Source organism: Chiloscyllium plagiosum, unplaced genomic scaffold (genome assembly GCF_037043375.1).
Source record: "Chiloscyllium plagiosum isolate Xiang-an unplaced genomic scaffold, Cpla_swu_hap1 HiC_scaffold_6, whole genome shotgun sequence".
NCBI lineage: Eukaryota > Metazoa > Chordata > Chondrichthyes > Orectolobiformes > Hemiscylliidae > Chiloscyllium > Chiloscyllium plagiosum.
Window position 1 is genome coordinate 37,705,170 of NW_028270144.1, and position 19,509 is coordinate 37,724,678.

General features: G+C 43.1%; 1 long non-coding RNA gene across 1 annotated transcript in view; it reads right to left on the reverse strand.

The window, feature by feature from the left end:
* Window positions 1-6,942, reverse strand: part of LOC122551124 (uncharacterized) — a 143,849-nt gene extending 136,907 nt beyond the window's left edge. Inside the window, exon 1 of the long non-coding RNA XR_015757347.1 lies at window positions 6,830-6,942. This is a non-coding gene — a long non-coding RNA (uncharacterized LOC122551124). The remainder of the gene's footprint in view (window positions 1-6,829) is intronic.
* Between the last annotated feature and the right edge of the window lie 12,567 nt (window positions 6,943-19,509).

The following is a 19,509-nucleotide window of genomic DNA, read 5'->3' on the forward strand; positions in this document are numbered from 1 at the left end:
CATTGCTACCAGGTCCTGGGAACTCATCCCCCTGGTCACTTGCCCTCTTTTGTTTCTCAAGGAATGTTTGAGGACCTCACTGATCTGTATGGAAATATGTTGGACCTAACTTTCAGAGCAGGTGAGGGCAGGAGCAATTGGGTGGGATGGGTCGGGGCGGGGGTGGGGGGGAGCGGCGGTGGTGGGCATGGCTCCAGAGGTCGAATTGTGATGCTAATGCCTTTGACATAGAAGGTTTTGAATTTCAAAGGATAGTTCTGGAGGGAGTGCAAAATGTGCTCAAAGCCAACTAATGGCTCTTTAAACTCAGTAAGGAGCTGATATACAGTAGTATAGAACATTCAAAAGTTTCATGGGAGAGTCCGACCAACCATGTATACAGCTTTCAAGTTTACCATGGGATTCAAATAGGTTATATTCCCTGAAAGCTTAGCCTTTTACTCTATGTTCCCCTTCTTAATCCATCCTTTGTTCCTCCTTTGCTGATTTCTAAAATGTTCCTAATTCTCAGTTCTGTTGGTTTTTTCTTGCCAATTTGTATGCCCTTTTTGCTATCTCTAACTTCCCTTCTAAGCCATGGTTTCGCTTTTGTTCTCTTTGCATTCTTGCACCAGAATAAACAATTTTTGTAGTTCACCCATTTACTCTTGAGTGGTTCCCATTGCCTGTCCACTGTTGTTCCTTTCTGTAACATTTCCCAATCCATCATAGCCAACTCACACTTCATGCCATCTTCTACCGGTAGTTTCATTTATGACAAGTGGATACATAGTCCTCAACTATGCCTTGCACATGGTGGTTCGTTTATGGGGAACCAGGAGGTGAGCTACTTACCATAGAATTCCCAGACTCTGATCTGCTCTTATAGCCACATTTGTGGGCGGCACGGTGGCACAGTGGTTAGCACTGCTGCCTCACAGCGCCAGAGACCCGGGTTCAATTCCCGCCTCAGGCGACTGACTGTGTGGAGTTTGCACATTCTCCCCGTGTCTGCGTGGGTTTCCTCCGGGTACTCCGGTTTCCTCCCACAATCACAAAGATGTGCAGGTCAGGTGAATTGGCCATGCTAAATTGCCCGTAGTGTTAGGTAAGGGGTAAATGCAGGGGTATGGGTGGGTTGCGCTTCGGCGGGGGCGGTGTGGACTTGTTGGGCCGAAGGGCCTGTTTAAGAGCTGCTATAAGAGCTGATTGTAAAGGTTTTTAAAGTTATGCAAAGAGAAAAAGACTGGTGAAAAATAATGTCGATCACTTACAGTCAGAACCAGAAGAATTTATAATGGGGAACAAAGAAATGGTTGACAAACCAAACTTATACTTCAATTCTGTCTTCACAAAGGCAGACACAAACAATCTACCGGAATGATGAGGAAACCAGGGTTTAGTGATAGGGAGGAACTAAAGCAAAACTGTATTAGTAGAGAAATTATTTTGGAGAAATTGATAGAATTGAAGGTTGATAGTTCCCCAGGGCCTGATAACCTACATCCCAGAGTACTTAAAAAAATACCTTAGAAATAATAGATGTATTGATGGTCGTCTCCTCAGATTCTTTAGACTCTGGATCAGTTGTACAGCTTGGATGGTATGGAATGTAAACCCACTATTTAAAATGGAGGTAGGGAGCAAACAAGATATTATAGACCAAGCCTGACACCCGTAATGTAGGAGATGTTAGAATCCATTAACAAGAATTTTATAGCACACACTTTGAAAATAGTAATAGAACCATACAGTTGGCATGGATTTATTAATGTGAAATCATGCTTGGCAAATCCACTGGAATTCTTTGAGGATGTAACTCATGGAGTTGATCAGGGGATCAAAGTGATGTGATTTATTTGGGTTTTGACAAAAGAGATTAATGCGTAAATTTAGAACACATGGGATTGTAGGTAGTGTATTGAGATGGATAGAAAATTGGTTGGCAAACAGGAAACAAAGATTCGGAATAAATGGTCTTTCTCTGAATGGCAGGCAGTGACTAGTGGGCAACCACAGGGATTGGTACTAAGACCCAGCTATTCACAATATAGGTGAATGATTTAGAGGAAGGAGCTAAATTCAAAATCCTAAAGTTTGCAGATAAGACAAAGCTGGGTGGCAGGGTAAGTTCTCAGGAGGATGCAGAGATGTTGCAGTGTGATTTGGACAGGCTGAGTGAGGAGGCAATGCAGAATAAGGTGGAGAAATGTGAGGTTATACACTTATGTAGCAAAAATAGGAAGAACGGCTATAAATTGAGAGAGGAAAATATTCAATGAGACCTGAGTATCCTTCTGCACCAGTTGCTGAAAGTAAACAAACAGGTACTGCAAGCAGTGAAGAAGGCAAACTGTTTGTTGGCCTTCATAGCAAAATGTTTCAAATACAGAGACTAGGAGGTCTTGCTGCAATTATAAAAGGCATTGCTGAGGCCACACCTTGAATTTTGTATGCAGTTTTGGTGCCCTTATCTGAGGAAGGACGTTCTTGCTGTCGAGGGAGTACGGGAAAGGTTGACCATATTGTTTCCTGGGATGGCAAGACTGATATACGAGGAGGGATTGAGTCAATTAAGATTGTATTCATTGGAGTTTTAGTAGAAAGAGGGGGTATCACAGAAATCTATAAAAATCTAACAAAACTAGAAAAATTACATGCAGGAAGGATGTTCCTAATGGTGGGGGAATTCAGAACCAGGAAACATAGTTTAAGGATAATTTGTAAATCTTTTAGGGCTGAGATGAGAAGTTTATTCAGCCAGAGATAAGTAACTGTCAGGAATTCGCTGCCACAGAAAGTAGTTGAAACCAAAATATTGTTTTGAAGAGGGAGTCGGGTATAGCTCTTGTGGCTAAAGGGATCAAGAAAGGGTGGGATTAGGGTGTTGAGCTCGATGATCAGCTCTGATTATATTGAATGGCAGAGCAAGGGGTTGAATGGCCTGTTTCTCATGCCTCTGGCACTGGAACAGAAAACCCCAGAGTCTTTTCCTTTTTCCTGTTGCTAAGCTTTCTGGGTTAGGGTGAGAGTTCTTAACCAGCCTTCCAGCATCAGTTTTTGTACAATTTCACCTTTAAGTTGGCAGGGTGCCTTTAAGATATGCAGGTTAGCTGTACTTTGTGCTGGCTGTGCACATTGTTATTGTAGCTAGTCTGCAGTGTGCTCCATACCGGTACTTTGCCTTCCACATGAAGACTGGGAGCAGGGAGGTTGATACATCATTGTCAAGATTTCTAGAAAGTCCTTGATAAGGTTCCACACAGGAGGCTACTAAATAGGATAAGAGCCCCTGGTTTTGAGGGCAGAGATAGAAGGTTGGTTGACTGGCAGAAGAAAGACATGGGGGAGAAAGTTTTTTTTTTCAGAATGGCATTATTGATCTGGATGAAGGAATCGAGGGCATTGTTACTAGGTTTGCAGATGATACAAGGATAGGTGAAGGGATATGTAGTGTTGAAGAAGCGGGGAGGTTGCAGAAGGACTTGGATAGGTTAGGAGAGTGGGCAAAGAAGTGGCAGATGGAATACAATGTGGAAAAATATGAGGTGTAGATCATTTTCTAAATGGGGAAAGACTGAAGCACAAAGGCACTTAGGCATCCTAGTTCAGGATTCTCTTAAGGTTAACCTGTGTGTTCAATTGTCAGTTAGGAATACAAATGCAATGTTCATCTTCATTTCAAACATGCTAGAATATAAGAAGAGTTTGTACTACTGAGACTGTATAAGGCTCTGTTCAGACTGAATTTGGAATGTTGTGAGCAGTTTTGGGTCCTATTTCTAAGGAAGGATGTGCTGGCATTGAAGGGGATCCAGAAGATGCAGGGGCTAAAGGGTTTTTCATATGAGGAGCAAGTGAAGTCTCTGGGTCTGTACTCGATGGAGTTTGGAAGGTGTGGGGGAATCTGATTGAAACAGACAGAATTCTGACCTGGATAAAGTGGATGTGGAGAAACTTTTTCCACTAGTAGGATGGACTAGGACTTGATGGCACAGCCTCAGAGTGAAGGGATGACCCTTTAGAATTGAGACAAAGAGAAATTTCTTCAGGTAGTGGATAGGGAATCTGTGCAACTCATTTGCGGAAGGCTATGGAGGCCAAGTCAATGTGTGTATTTAAGACAGAGATAGGTTCTTGATAAGTAAGGGGATCCCAAGGGTTATGGAGAGAAGGCATGAGAATGGGATTGTGAACCATATCAGCCATGATCGAAGAGTGGAACACACTTGATGGGCTGGATGGCCTAAATTTGCTCCTATATCTTATGGTATTCTGGTCTTATGTTGGATATGGCTCCAAAGGATAAATTCAGTCAAGTTGATTCTGGGAGTCCATGCAATAAACTAGGAAAAACACTGTGGAGAACAGAGTTAATTTTAGGTGACATAAATCACTGAGAGAAAATGGAAGTCACTTTTCAAAATGCTGTGGACTTAATAAACAATAAGAAGCAGTTTATTTATGTGGAGAGTGAATACATAGTCAAAACTTAGCCTCATGTAAAACTCGAGAATTAAAATTCCCCTCTCCATCCATATTTTAATAAATGCTGAGAATGGGGTCTTGGTTAGACCAATTAATTTGTATTGTTAAGTTTCCACCTAGCAACATTGTTATGGACTTAAATTATATGGATTTAGGTAGGTTGAGAAGATGACTTCTGTCCTTCTCAAACCTTGCCAACTATGCTTAAATTTGTTTAATGCTTTTTTTGGATTTGGGCTTTGCTGGCAAGCCTGGCATTTGTTTACCATCCCTAATAGCCTTTGGACTGACTGCCTTTGTAGGGCCTTATCAGACGGCAGTTGAGAGTCAATCACATTACTGAGGGTCTCAAGTCTCGCTTAGGCCAGAGCAGGTAAGAATTTCCTACCCTATAAGACACTAGTGAATCAGATTTTTTTTTCGAACAGTAGTTTCATGCTCACCCTTATTGACACTAGATTCCAATTCCAAATTTATTAATTAAATTTTAATTCTACCAGCTGATGTGGTACGATTTAAATGCATGCCCCAACAGCATTAACCAAGATATTGAGCATATTTATCTAGTGAAATTATCACTACACCCCACCATAAAAGCTTGCCTGTACTACCCAACTGATAATAAATAAATGTATTCATCGATGCATGCACATACACAAAAATGAGAACAGAATCATAAAATTAAGCACAGATCACAATATTTCAACATTTCAATTGGACCATGCAAATATCACAACCCTTCTAAGATATTTAAAATCTGGAAGCACGCTAGGATAAATATTCTGAGAGTTTTGCTTGGTTGAGGCTTTGAGTGGTACAAAGACCATAAAGATCATTTTCACCTTTACTGCTGGGCAATGAATTGATGGAGTAGATTGCACACATGCTATAGATCCCACTTGATTTAGATCTCATTGTTTTTGATGGTTTTGGCAGATTAAATATATCCTGAGGGAGAATGGGTTTAATCAGAGCAGTGAAAACAATAAACTAGTTGGTGCAAAACATTTTTTTTTCTTGTCGTGGCAGCAGTATATGTTGTACAGATTTGCAATTGAATATAAACTTTGAGTATGCTATCATCCAGGCAAAACATGTTTCCATCACATAAACATTACATGATCAGGAGAGCAATTTTTTTCATAGCTGTCCTGTCAGATTAATAGTAATTAGCTTTTACTTGCATTTCCTGAATAGAGTCATAGAGTCATAGAGATGTACAGCATGGAAACAGACCCTTTGGTCCAACCCATCCATGCCGACCAGATATCCTAACCCAATCTAGTCCCACCTGCCAGCACCTGGCTCATATAACTCCAAACCCTTCCTATCCAGATGCCTTTTAAATGTTGCAATTGTACCAGCCTCCACCACTTCCTCTGGCAGCTCATTCCGTACACATACCACCCTCTGTGAAAAAGTTGCCTCTTAGGTCTCTTTTATATATTTCCCCTCTCACCTTAAACCTATGCCCTCTAGTTGTGGACTCCCTGACCCCAGGGAAAAGACTTTGCCTATTTACCCTATCCATGCCCCTCATAATTTTGCAAACCTCTATAAGGTCACCCCTCATCCTCCGACGCTCCAGGGAAAACTGCCCCAGCCTGTTCAGCCTCTCCCTACAGCTCAAATCCTCCAACCCTGGTAACATCCTTGTAAATCTTTTCTGAATCCTTTCAAGTTTCACAACATCTTTCTGATAGGAAGGAGACCAGAATTAGGTTTTGCATATTCACAAATTAGACATGGTTTTGTGGTTGGATAGAATTTGTAAAAGTAAGGGGAAGAGTTTACAACCCCAGACAGGTGGCTTTCTGGGCAGTGAGAGTGGGAGGAGTGGAGAAGTGAATCACCATTGTCACCCTTACTGTCTGACTCGACTCTAGTCACAATATTAAGAGCTTACCTATGAATTTACCAATTGAGGCCCTGAGTAATCAAGTAATGACTGCTTCAGGGGCATTTGTAGCCTCCACTGTGTTTCATGGGTGGCAGGTTGAGATTAGTAAGGGATGGGAAATCCACAGGTAACTATGTGGGCATATGGTGGATAAGTATGGAGAGTACCTCTTTTATGGTTCCCTTGTTTTGATAGGAGGCCCAGCTCTCCTCCTCATACACCCCAATCACTTTTCCCATGTTTCCTACACTGTCCAGTTCAGCTGTAGTCTGCCTCAACCCCAATCCCTGGTGCCTCGTCACTAGGCCCCAGCAGTGTACGTGCCTATCCCTCTCAACTAAGTCTCTGAGGACTGGAAGGAGTCTCAGCAACTATTGTTCATGTAGTCAGCATTGGGACCACAGAACTGTCATCTATCTCAATGGAATGAGACATCCTCCACCGATGGAGTACAAGTCTCACCTCTTGGTAAGTAACATCTCGATGGACATTGAATTGATGGTCACAGGATTGGGTGGTTGGGTGAAATATGCCTGCTTCCACTTCTGCTCCAGTCCACATCACTCAGATGCTGGGCACACTGTCCAGGCCAAGATTCTCCCAGTCTGTGAGTGCCTGCAATGTAAAAAAAACTGACAAGTTCCACAAATTAACTATGTGCATGGCAGTGAATCAAAGAGAACATCGTGTTACCATGTATGTCTTTGACATCTCTAGCATTCTGAAAATCATAGTTTTGACAGATTGTGTGTCAGTGATGTATGATTCATTACTGTACAGTTGTCAGTGAGGTAGCCCAGTTTGTTCTTGGGATGCCTCCTACATTTTAGTTAATTCTGCCTTATTTGACAAGATGAACAGCAGAAAATCATTGGGAGGCTGAAAGATTCGTACATTTGTATTTTTTTTTTGTATTCTAGCCTTGTCTTTTATATATTGTACACATACTCATCCTATCTCTTTTCAGCAGCGAATGGATTGCATCCAGTAATTGATGTCTCATTGTAAAGACCGTAGACTCCTGCAGAAGGCAGATACAATATGTCTATTGTACCACCAGCTGTGCCAAAAAGAGAGCCTTGAGACTCTTGATACTACAGTTTAGACACATCTGACGTATTGTAATGCAGCCAAGAAAAAAGAAAATCCTGCAGCTTTTCCTGACCTTTTTTTTAACATACAAAATATCCCCTTTAGCTCTCGGCCTCTACTGGCATTGAGCCAGATTTTCAGGTAAGGTTAGAATCCAAGTTACAAAGCTGGCTACAGATCCTTAGTGATTCAGAATATGATGGAGCAATAAACATAAGCTGCATTATTTTAACAAATATTTCTGTTGTGTTGGTACCTGTGAAATTATATTTATCGTGTCTATTCAGCTCTCTCCAATCAGCCACAATTTTTTTTTGCTGGGGGTGTGGAGTGGGAGAGAGATCTAAATATTGAGACCCGATGGAAATGATCAGGTAGCACCCAGGCAATAGTTTATGGAAAATGACCACCACACTTCCAACATCAAAGTGACCAAGTCTATTTTTGTCATGGCTGAAAATGTGTTGCTGGAAAAGCGCAGCAGGTCAGGCAGCATCCAAGGAACAGGAGAATCAACGTTTCCGGCATAAGCCCTTCTTCAGGGCAGAAGAAGGGCTTATGCCCGAAACGTCGATTCTCCTGTTCCTTGGATGCTGCCTGACCTGCTGCGCTTTTCCAGCAACACATTTTCAGCTCTGATCTCCAGCATCTGCAGTCCTCACTTTCTCCTCCTATTTTTGTCATGGTACTAGGTGAGAGGACCAAGGCAGATGTAGGTTTTGAAATCAGAACTCAAAGTGGTCAACGTGAATCCAGTAGTGCCTTAAATGGGTGGTGTAGACAGGCAGCAGGCTGGAAGAACACAGCAAGCCAGGCAGCATCAGAAGGCGCAGAAGTCAACATTTTGGGTGTAAGCCTTCTTTGGGATTGAGGATGGGTATGGGGGGAGCTGGAGATAAATGGGGAAGGCAGGAGTAGGGTGCTGAAGTAGGGATAGATGAAGAAAGGTAGAGGGTACAACCTAGTTGGTCAATGGAGGGAATGAATCTGGTTGGTGACAGGGAGCAGAGGAAGTGGGGGGAGGGGCTGGGAAGGGAGTCGGGGGATGAGGAGGGAGGTTATTTGAAACTGGAAAAGTTGAGGCATCCAGGATGCAGAGTGCCCAGGTGGAAAATAAGGTGATGTTCCTCCAATAGGAGCTGTGGTTTGTTTTGGCAATGGAGAGGTCAAGGATGGTCATGTCAAAAAGGGAGCGTTTGGGGGAATTGAAATGGTCACTGACTGAGTGGTGTGATCAGCCCCTGAGGGCCCGGTTCCGATGCTCAGTGAGCCGTTCACTGAGTTTACATTCAGTATCCCTCGTGTAGAGAAGACCACATTGGGAGCACCTGATGCAGTAAACTAAGTTGAAAGAGAGGCAGACGAACCTCTGTTTCACCTGGATGGACTGTTTGGGGCCCTGGATGGAGGTGAGAAGGGTGGTGTACTGGCAGGTTTGTATCTTTTCTGGATACAGGGGAAGGTCCCTGGGGGTTCGGTGGTGGCGTGAACCAAGGACTATCGGAGGGATGTGGAGACTGGTGGGGTGGTAGGTGAGGACAATGGAGACTCTGTCTTTATTGCATTGGGGGGGGGGGGTTTAGAACGGTAGAGTGGAGAATGTAAGGTGGTGTGGCGGAGGGCTGGCTGGATGACCAATGGAAGTAAAGCTCATTGTTCAAAACAGGTGGACATCTGGGATGCTCACAAGTAGAATGTCTCCTCATCCAAGCAGATGTGGCAGAGGCAGAGGAATTGGGAGAATGGGATGGAGTTCTTGCAGGATACCAGGTGAGAGTAGGTGTAGTCCAAGTAGTTATGGGAGTCTGTAGGTTTGTAGTAAACATCCATCTGGAGACTGGGGCAGTAGATGGAAATGGTGAGGTCAAGAAAGGGGAGGGAGGTGAACAAGATGGACCAAATGCATTTGAGGACAGGGTGGAAGTTATGGGCAAAGGCAATGAACTGCTCCAGTTCCGCTTGGGTGCAGGACACTGTACTGATGCAGTGATTGATGCAACAGTGGAAGTGTTGGGGTACAGTGCCTATGTGAAGGCCATGCTCACGACAAGTTGAAATAGAAGTTGTGGCGTGGTGGTGATGGAACTGAACTAGCAACCTTATGCTTTGGGCACTGAGGTTCATATCCCACCATGGCAACTGGTAGGATTTAAATTCACTTAATAAGCCTGGACTTCAAAGCAAGCCAGAAGAAATGGTGACCATGAAATGTTTGTTGTAAAAGTCCATCTGGGTCACTGAAAAATGTTGGGGAGTGAAACCTGCCTTCTTTGCCTAGTCTGACACATAGCAATGTGATGGGCTCTCAATATCATCTGAAATGCCAAGCAAGCCACTCAATTTGAGAGCATTTAGGAATGGGCAACAAATGCTGGCCTTGCCAATGATGCTGGCATCTCATGAAAGAAGAAAAAACAAAAAAGAAGAGACAACAGGCAGGTTTCATTTCAATTTTGTAGAGCAGGATGTCTACTGTGGATTCCAGAAAATGGGTCTCTCTGCCATGCTTGGAGGCTCACATACCTATTTTCTTACACATAATCCCAGACTTAGGCACCATATATTAAATGAAGCAAGTAATGGTCATGTTTGTGGAGAATACAATATTGTTCCTTCCAGAAGGCATCATTAGTTAAATCAGCCATTAGATCTCAGAGGCAAAGCAGCATTGCAATGTATAAACATCTGTTTCTTTCTCTCAAAAAAAAATCAGAAAAGAGGCCAAATTTTGAATTGCAGTCACACAAAAAATATTTTTTTGTATATATTTTGTTGTCTGTTTTCATACTTTAACATGGCTTCATACTTCCATTAGGCCAATAACATTCTATTGTAGTTTGTGAAAGGAAAAAAAAAGGTGCACAACATCACAGTTACTTCTCTTTTATCCTTTTTTTAAAGGCAAACATCAAACCTCATTAGCATCAGGGAATGAAAGTATTGTTGTGCACTATGGGGCAAATGTCGGTTTAATTAGACCCAAAATATATACCAACACCCATTAATATTATCTTGATACTCTTGAAAATAATACAATGTTTTGTTAATTGAACCATCACCGTCTGAAATTTCTGTGCAAAGCTGATAGAATAGGATTGTTGAGGTTTGCTCAGCTTTCACTCATTGTTAAATGTAACTAGCAAGTGACTCATACATCTACTGCCTTTGTCTCCTCCTCACTCAAGTTTTACCTGTCTGGGCATTTTAAGCAGGGATCTCTTGGCTTGGCAAAGATGAGGGACAGGGAAGTCTGACCACAAAAAGAGTGAGCCTTGATGGGACAACTTCCTGAGCTGTCTCACAAATAGGAAATTTCCCAGAGGTAGGACCAAGACTGGGATTGGTAGCCCATCTCAGTTTAGCAGATAGGCTGTTTATAGAGTCATAGAGGTATTGTGTATAGCATGTAATCAGATACTTCAGTCCAACTCATCTGTGCCAACCAGATATCCTAAATTAACTGAATCCCATTTGCCAGCACTTGGCCCATATCCCTCTAAACCCTTACTATTGATATTCCCATGCAGATGCATTTTAAATGTTGTAATTGTTCCAGCCTCCACCACTTGCTCTGTTAGTCTGTTCCATACATGCACCAGGCTCTGAGTGAAAAAGTTGTCCCTAAGGTTCCTTTTAAATCTTTCCCTCTCACCTTAAACCTATGTCCCAAGGTTTTGGACTCACCATCCTGAGAAAAAAAAGCACCTAAAATTTAAATTAAAAGTCCTATTAGGGATATTTTTTCCAATTGTCAATGCAAAGAGACCACAGTCATCGTGGACCCAACGTTCCTGCCACAGGCCAAGGGGGTCAAGTCAGATAGAGGAGGGTGGATTAATACAAGTCAGAAAAGATAACCTCCATGACTTCAATCGGCAAATCCACATGCTGCTGCCTTTTTGTTTAATTTTTGGCTTACTTGTCCCAGAGCAGTTCAAAGTGGAAGTGCTCTCTTGATCTCTGATCTGCTTCAGCAGTGCCTACCTCTTATTGTGGTGATCCTGAAAGCTTCAAAGCTTTTGGCCCTTTGGTCCAGCAGCATCAAGGTTCGGCCCATCATTAATTGCAGAGGCACTGGGGTTATCAATTAGGAAGCTACTTCTGGGAAGGATGCTAGCCAGTCCTGGTCACAGCAAATTAATGTGTGGAGCCCCCATTTGGTCTTGATATTGGGATCTCAAAAGTAAGGTCCTGGCCGTTGAGTGACATTGACTTCAAGTGGAGCAGTAAGAAAAATAATAGTTTATTTGACTAAAATGTTCTTTTTTTCTCACTGCTCCACTTGATGTCAATGTCACTCAAAGATCAGGATTTTACTGCTGAAATGACATGTTTATGGATAGAGCAGAGGTCACTTTAAGATAATATCAAGTATTTTCTCCTTAGCAGAACAAATGAGCAATAAATATTTGAACAGCCAAACATATACAGATATAAATTGAATCAAATAAGTACATTGAGAAGGAAGCTAACTATCACAGCTTATAAGGACTGTATTGTTTTGAACCTTAGTTGATTTAATTTTTGCAGTTGTGTGATGAATTCATGACTGAGTTTCTGAAGATATAATAGAAAATTCCTCCATACAATAAATAACACCACTTTTACTAAAAAAAATTTTAAATATTTTTGACAGAACATAAGTTGTAAAATATAACTCTCATATTGAACATGGGCCCTCTGGTGATTCTGTAAGTAATATACCATGTAGAATAAAAGATACCGTCAGAGATTAGCAAGGGCGAGTGTCAATAGTATGTGTGCAATTTGGGACACTTGGGCGATGTCATAATTAGGCTCAGAAATGTTGCAGCGTAGGTAAAACACTTGCACTCAGCCTTGAAAACTGACTATCAGTGAAGTACAAGACGGTCACTACTACCTGACTTTGTTTGTGGAGTTATGCAATCAAATCAAGTATGGTTTACCTACATAGAGTTTGATTTAGATTTCTTTATTGGAGTGGACATCAGGTATAGGCCCATTTCGATGCTCTGCTGAACCCTGGGGAACATTTCATTGGTAGTGGCTGATTAGAGGATTGCCAATGGGCCTAGTGGGATAAAGAAAACACTCCCCACACATCCCTCATCAGAGAATTGGCAGCTCAGCAACCTCGACAGTGCCCTGGCAAGTATGGACAGATGCTGAGACTACATATCCAATAAGAGGCCGTCTGAGTAGCAAGAGTCATTTGATCAATTGGCAAAAATTGAAATCATCGAGGAGAAAGTGAGGTCTGCAGATGCTGGAGATCAAAGTTGAAACTTTATTGCTGGAACAGCACAGCAGGTCAGGCAGCATCCAGGGAACAGGAGATTCGACGTTTCGGGCACAGGCCCTTCTTCAGGAATGAGCAGAGAGTGTTCAGCAGGAGAAGATAAAAGGTAGGGAGGAGGGACTTGGAGGAGGGGCGTTGGAAATGTGATAGGTGGAAAGAGGTCAAGGTGAGGGTGATAGGTCGGAGTAGGATGGAGGCGGAGAGGTCAAGAAGAAGACTGCAGGTCAGGAAGGCGGTGCCGGGCTGGAGGGATCCGGCTGAGACAAGGTGGGGGTTCGAGGAGAAAGTGAGGTCTGCAGATGCTGGAGATCAAAGTTGAAACTTTATTGCTGGAACAGCACAGCAGGTCAGGCAGCATCCAGGGAACAGGAGATTCTACTACAAACCAACCGACTCCCACAGCTTCTACTACAAACCAACCGACTCCCACAGCTACCTGGACTACACCTCCTCCCATCCTGCCCCCTGTAAAAACGCCATCCCATTCTCCCAATTCCTTCGTCTCCGCCGCATCTGCTCCCAGGAGGACCAGTTCAAAATACGTACAACACAGATGGCCTCCTTCTTCAAGGACCGCAATTTCCCCCCCGACGTGGTCGACGGTGCCCTCCACCGCATCTCCTCCACTTCCCGCTCCTCCGTCCTTGAGCCCCGCCCCTCCAACCGCCACCAGGACAGAACCCCACTGGTCCTCACCTACCACCTCACCAATCTCCATGTACAGCGCATCATCCGCCGTCACTTCCGCCACCTCCAAACAGACCCCAGCACCAAGGATATATTTCCCTCCCCTCCCCTATCAGCTTTCCGTAGAGACCACTCCCTCCACGACTCCCTTGTCAGATCCACACCCCCCACCGACCCAACCTCCACTCCCGGCACCTTCCCTTGCAACCGCAGGAGGTTCAACACTTGCGCCCACACCTCCCCCCTCACTTCTCTCCAAGGCCCCAAAGGAAACTTCCATATCCGCCACAGATTCACCTGCACCTCCACCCACATCATCTACTGCATCCGCTGCAGCCGGTGTGGCCTCCTCTATATTGGGGAAACAGGCCGCCTACTTGCGGAGCGATTCAGAGAGCACCTCTGGGCCACCCGGATGAACCAACCCAACCAACATGTAGCACAGCATTTCAACTCCCCCTCCCACTCCACCGAGGATATGCAGGTCATTGGACTCATCCACCGCCAAACCACAACAACCCGACGGTCGGAGGAGGAGCGTCTTATCTTCCGACTGGGAACCCTCCAACCGCAGGGGATGAACTTGGACTTCACCAGTTTCTTCATACCCCCTCCCCCCACCTTGTCTCAGCCGGATCCCTCCAGCCCGGCACCGCCTTCCTGACCTGCAGTCTTCTTCTTGACCTCTCCGCCTCCATCCTACTCCGACCTATCACCCTCACCTTGACCTCTTTCCACCTATCACATTTCCAACGCCCCTCCTCCAAGTCCCTCCTCCCTACCTTTTATCTTCTCCTGCTGAACACTCTCTGCTCATTCCTGAAGAAGGGCCTGTGCCCGAAACGTCGAATCTCCTGTTCCCTGGATGCTGCCTGACCTGCTGTGCTGTTCCAGCAATAAAGTTTCAACAAAAATTGAAATCATGCAAATAAATGATAACAAATCCATAATCAGTAATGAATAAGTCAATAATTGCTCTTTAAACTGATGCAAATGTAGATAAACACTCCAGGGCTGGATTTTCACTGAAGAGGCAAATACCTTGACTGTAGAAATTCCATGACTTGTCAGACCTATCTAAGCTTTAAAGGTCCAATTGCAGCTAAGTTTCATTTCATGTTGGCAGTTAGGCAGGATAAAGTCAGATTGGCTGACTCTGGAAATAAACTTTTGAAGATTGTGGGATTGGATGAATACTGGGGTCAGGTTGGTTGGAAGGCTCCCATTGGTTCTTTGAAATTTCATCCCAGTTGTTTTAGAAGCTGTCAAGTTCTCTAGCTTTCACTCTGCACATACAGTTGTGCCCCATACCCCATCAACCACTGCAATGCCTAAAGCCCCGTCAAACTCAATATCTTCCCTTGTCTCTATGTCACTCATACAGCCATTTCACCTTCATAGCCACCCAGGAGTCATGTTTAGGAACAGTCTAACAAATGAATAAAATCTTCACTCATACACACTTGATACAGAATATTCTACTTTTCAGTTGTGAAAACCACTCAAAGATTTTGAAATCCTTTAAGTTCTAATATTTTTGTAAAAACAAACTTCTGTTCAGTAACTGCATCAAAACAGATAATCCTTTAATAGTCTTTATAACATGTCAATCAAAGTGGGAGCTCAGCCAACAGCACCACCCTCCCCTAACTGAGATAAGAGCTTTTATAGTTTTTATAATACAGCTAAGCTTTCAAGAAGACCTCAGAACAACCATTGGGAAAAGACAACAAAGAAATCTATTCAAAATGGAGGAACATATTGTAATGGTTTTGTCTCCTGAGTTATCCAACTCTGGGGAAAAGAAAATCATCTTTGATATATTATGAGCATAATATTAGTCTTAAAATACCAGGCACAGTTTTGCACTCCTATCATCCAGATAAGAGGAGTGAATGCACACTGACAATCTAAAAATAACTGACCTACAATTACAGTTTATTTTTAAAGCCTTTTACCATCAGAGCACAGATTACACACTTACTTAGCCCAATACCAGAACAATAGGAAACTAAACCTCAAAAGCAACTAAGTACCTAAGAAAACTGCCATTGGTAACAAGTCATTACAATAGCTGCCAGAAAGATTTGTCTGAAGGTATTACTTTCTGACATAGAAAAATCATTCATGACCATTCTATTGTTCATGATGCAATTCACAGACATTGTCAATAAATCAGATTTGGAACTTAGTATTGGATTTGCTTGTTGAGGTATTTTCAAGTTCCTTCAGATGCTGATAGACCAAAGTAAAGCACTAGATTCATTATTGCATAATAGTACAGAAGCTTATTTTGACTAACAGGACATGGGAATGAATCCACCCCATTAAACTAGGGTGTAGGTTTGCTCGCTGAGCTGTAGGTTTGATATCCAGACGTTTCATTACCTGGTTAGGTAACATCATCAGTGGCGACCTCCAAGTGAAACGAAGCTGTTGTCTTCTGCTTTCTATTGATATGTTTGTCCTGGATGGGGTTCCTGGGGTTTGTGGTGATGTCATTTCCTGTTCGTTTTCTGAGAGGTTGATAGATGGTATCTAGATCTATGTGTTTGTTTATGGCATTGTGGTTGGAGTGCCAGGCCTCGAGGAATTCTCTGGCATGTCTTTGCTTAGCCTGTCCCAGGATAGATGTGTTGTCCCAGTCAAAATGGTGTTTTTTTCCTCTGCGTGTAGGGCTACGAGGGAGAGAGGGTCGTGTCTTTTTGTGGCTAGCTGGTGTTCGTGTATCCTGGTGGCTAACTTTCTTTCTGTTTGTCCTACGTAGTGTTTGTGGCAATCCTTGCATGGAATTTTGTAGACGACGTTGGTTTTGTCCATGGGTTGTACTGGGTCTTTTAAGTTTGTTAGTTTTTGTTTGAGAGTGTTGGTGGGTTTGTGTGCTACTAGGATTCCGAGGGGTCTTAGTAGTCTGGCTGTCATTTCTGAAACTTCTTTGATGTATGGTAAGGTGGTTAGGGTTTCTGGCTGTGTTTGGTCTGCTTGTCGTGGTTTGTTCTTGAGGAATCTGCAGACTGTATTTTTTGAGTATCCGTTCTTCTTGAATACGTTATATAGGTGGTTCTCCTTGGAGCGAGCAAACCTACACCCTAAACCTCAACCTGTGCTACAAACCTTCACAAACCTTGCAAACACCCCATTAAACAGCAAGAGAATGTAAATGTGTATGGTAAAGTAAGTTAACTTGAGATGCAGGAGATCAGGTACAGATAATATTCTTAAATAAAAGATCATCAGGAAATGCATGGGACTGGCAAATAGACATCTGCTAATTTCATAAGACTTACACAAGATGAATTATGTATTCAGTGGTATGTCTTATTCATCTAATTGATGTCAGACCACTGCAAAGATGACTCTAGTTCTATAATCAAACAATTTTATTTACAATACTTCAATATGTGTCAGCACCTACAGCATCTTCTTTCCCAAGTGGGGTGAAATCCTATTGAGAAGTTGGGTCTTGTCAGCTGACTGGAGAACCACTTAAATGCCCAAATATCCCTCTCCTGCGAAAGCACACCAGAACTTGCAACAATCAAGAATTGTTGAGACAATTGGTGGACCTTTGCCTGGAACTAAGACCCTAGGGTAGGATTTCCTGCCCAGCAAGAGATACTGGCCAAAGTGAATTTTGTAGCACTCAAATTTGACAATGCTTTGGAAGAGGCTGTGGTTCCTGTCAGATGGATCATAGAGGACCAATGTGTAAAGCTAAGTGATATTTTGAGGCACTGGTTTATGAAGGGATTACAGGGCAGTGGATGCCCTCTAAGCAGATACCCCGTCAACCGCACCCTGCTCACATATCCCCTATTAACGGACTGGGTGCCTTTAATGTATGGAGCCATCCTCCAACCTGATGAGTTGGCCAGAAGATTAGCCTGTTGGCCTTACTGCAGGGCAACAGGCCTACCTAGGTCTAGTTTAGTCTTAGTGAAAGTGAGCTAGGCCTTTAAGTGGTCCTTGATTGTTCTTTAAGACTCTTAATGTTGATTCAACAGGATTGAGTGTAGACCTCCTTCGCTCATTTTGATGCTTGTTGGAGATGTGAAGATGACAGGATTTCACTATGCCATCTCTCATGTCATTAAGTGGTCTTCCCACTTCCAACGTCACTACCTCGGGAAGCACAAGATTCCTTTCCTGTTCTCAACCAGAACACAGACCTTCTCTCTGGAAACTTTTCTGTAAAATTAACTCCTGATTTCCAATTGCATCATTAGAGGACAGACAAAACATGAATCAATCAAATATCTGATGTGTCAAGTATTCACCCAGATATTTGTCATGTGCTGTCGTTGGACAAGACTGCTTAGTTAGAGAATGAAGTCATCAAACTGTTGTATTTGCGTCTATTTGGATCTCTCAAATTTTGTAAATGCTGAAGACCATTTGGTTCAGCCTGATTTGTCATTAAGGAAGATCCTAACTTCAAAGTATCCAACTGTTCAGAAGATAATTACAATTCCTGTTGTCTCACTGGGTTACCTGTAATGTATTGCTAAACATGAATCCTTTTTGTTACATGAATTTACTGATACCTGTCCAAAAAGACCACATGGAATCTCAATTATTATGGTGCAGCAGGAGGCCCTTCAGCCCATTGCCCATTGCCTGCACTGGTTCTATTATCTAGTCCAGCTCTTTTATCCACTGCCAATCTCCTGCCTTTTTTCCATATCACTCCACACCATTACTATCCTAAAGAAAACATCCACTACCCTCTTGAATGCCTCAGTTGAACCTGCATAAACCACATTGCCAGGCAGTGAAATCCATATTCTAACCCGTTGTTATGTGAAGTTTTTTTTCAGATCACCATTGCTTCACTTGCACATCAGTTTTAATCTATGCCCCTACATTATTATTTCTTTCAGAAGTAGAAACACCATCACCCTATCTACTCTGTCCAGCTCACTCATGATTTTTTAAGCTTCGATCGGATCTCCCCTCAGCTTCATTATCTTTACGGAGAACAATCTCCATTTCTTCAATCCATTTTTTAACTCAAATCTCCTGGTTCTCCTCTCAGTTTAAATGGAAGTAATAATTTGGGCTATTCTGTTCATATACACCTTACTATCTTGGTTTCAAGCCTGCAAAAGACTAGTTTCTTCAGTCCTTCATAACCAAGATACCCGACAAGTATGAGTTGTATTTTGTTGAAGTCAGACTCCAATGTTGGACTCAACTGCAGATCTAGAATCATTACACACTGGCCAACTAAGAAGCTGCTTCCGACAGCCCCATCCAATTAAAGTAGAGGGTGCACCAGGGGAAAAAAAAACAGCTAATAGAGTGGTTTATCATTAATCTACTAGACATGGTGGGTCGCCACCTGAAGAATAACAAAATTGACCAAATTCAAGGTTGCCATAGCATCAGAAGATCACTGGGAAAGGGGTATATTTCCTCAGGATGGCCTATGAGCACAACTATGGACTTCCACCATCCTTTGGCTCCTTCAGGGCATGGAACCTTAAAGGACGGCTCATTAATGCCTTCAGCCTTCCATCAGGAAGAAACCTTCAGGCAATTGTGGCACACCAATGTCAACAGGGACCTGTCTGCCAGTCTCAAGATTTTCAAATCGGGCAATTATGCCTCATAGCCCAGCATATTCCCCACTCAACCATTGCCATCAAGCCAGGGCATTAACCCTGGTTCAATGGAGAGTGTAGAGGGCATGCCAGGAGCAGGGAGAGTTGATGAAGTGTGGTACTGGACAAAGCACAGCAAGTCAGGCAGCATCTGAGGAGCAAGAGAGTCGATGTCTCGGACTTAACCCTTCACCATCTCCTTCAACATGCCAGGAACAGCACTAGGCATATTTGAAGATGAGATGTCATTCTGGTGAAGCCACCAAACAGGATTACTCGCATGCAAAACAGAATAAGCAGCAAATAATAGAAAGAGCTAAGCGATCTCACAGCCAACGGATCAGATCTAAGCTCTGCAGTCCTGCCACATCCAGTCGTGAATGGTGGTGGACGATTAAACAACTCATTAAAGGAGGTGAAAGTGAGGACTGCAGATGCTGGTGATGCTAGCAGATGCTAGCAAGGTTAGATCTCACGGA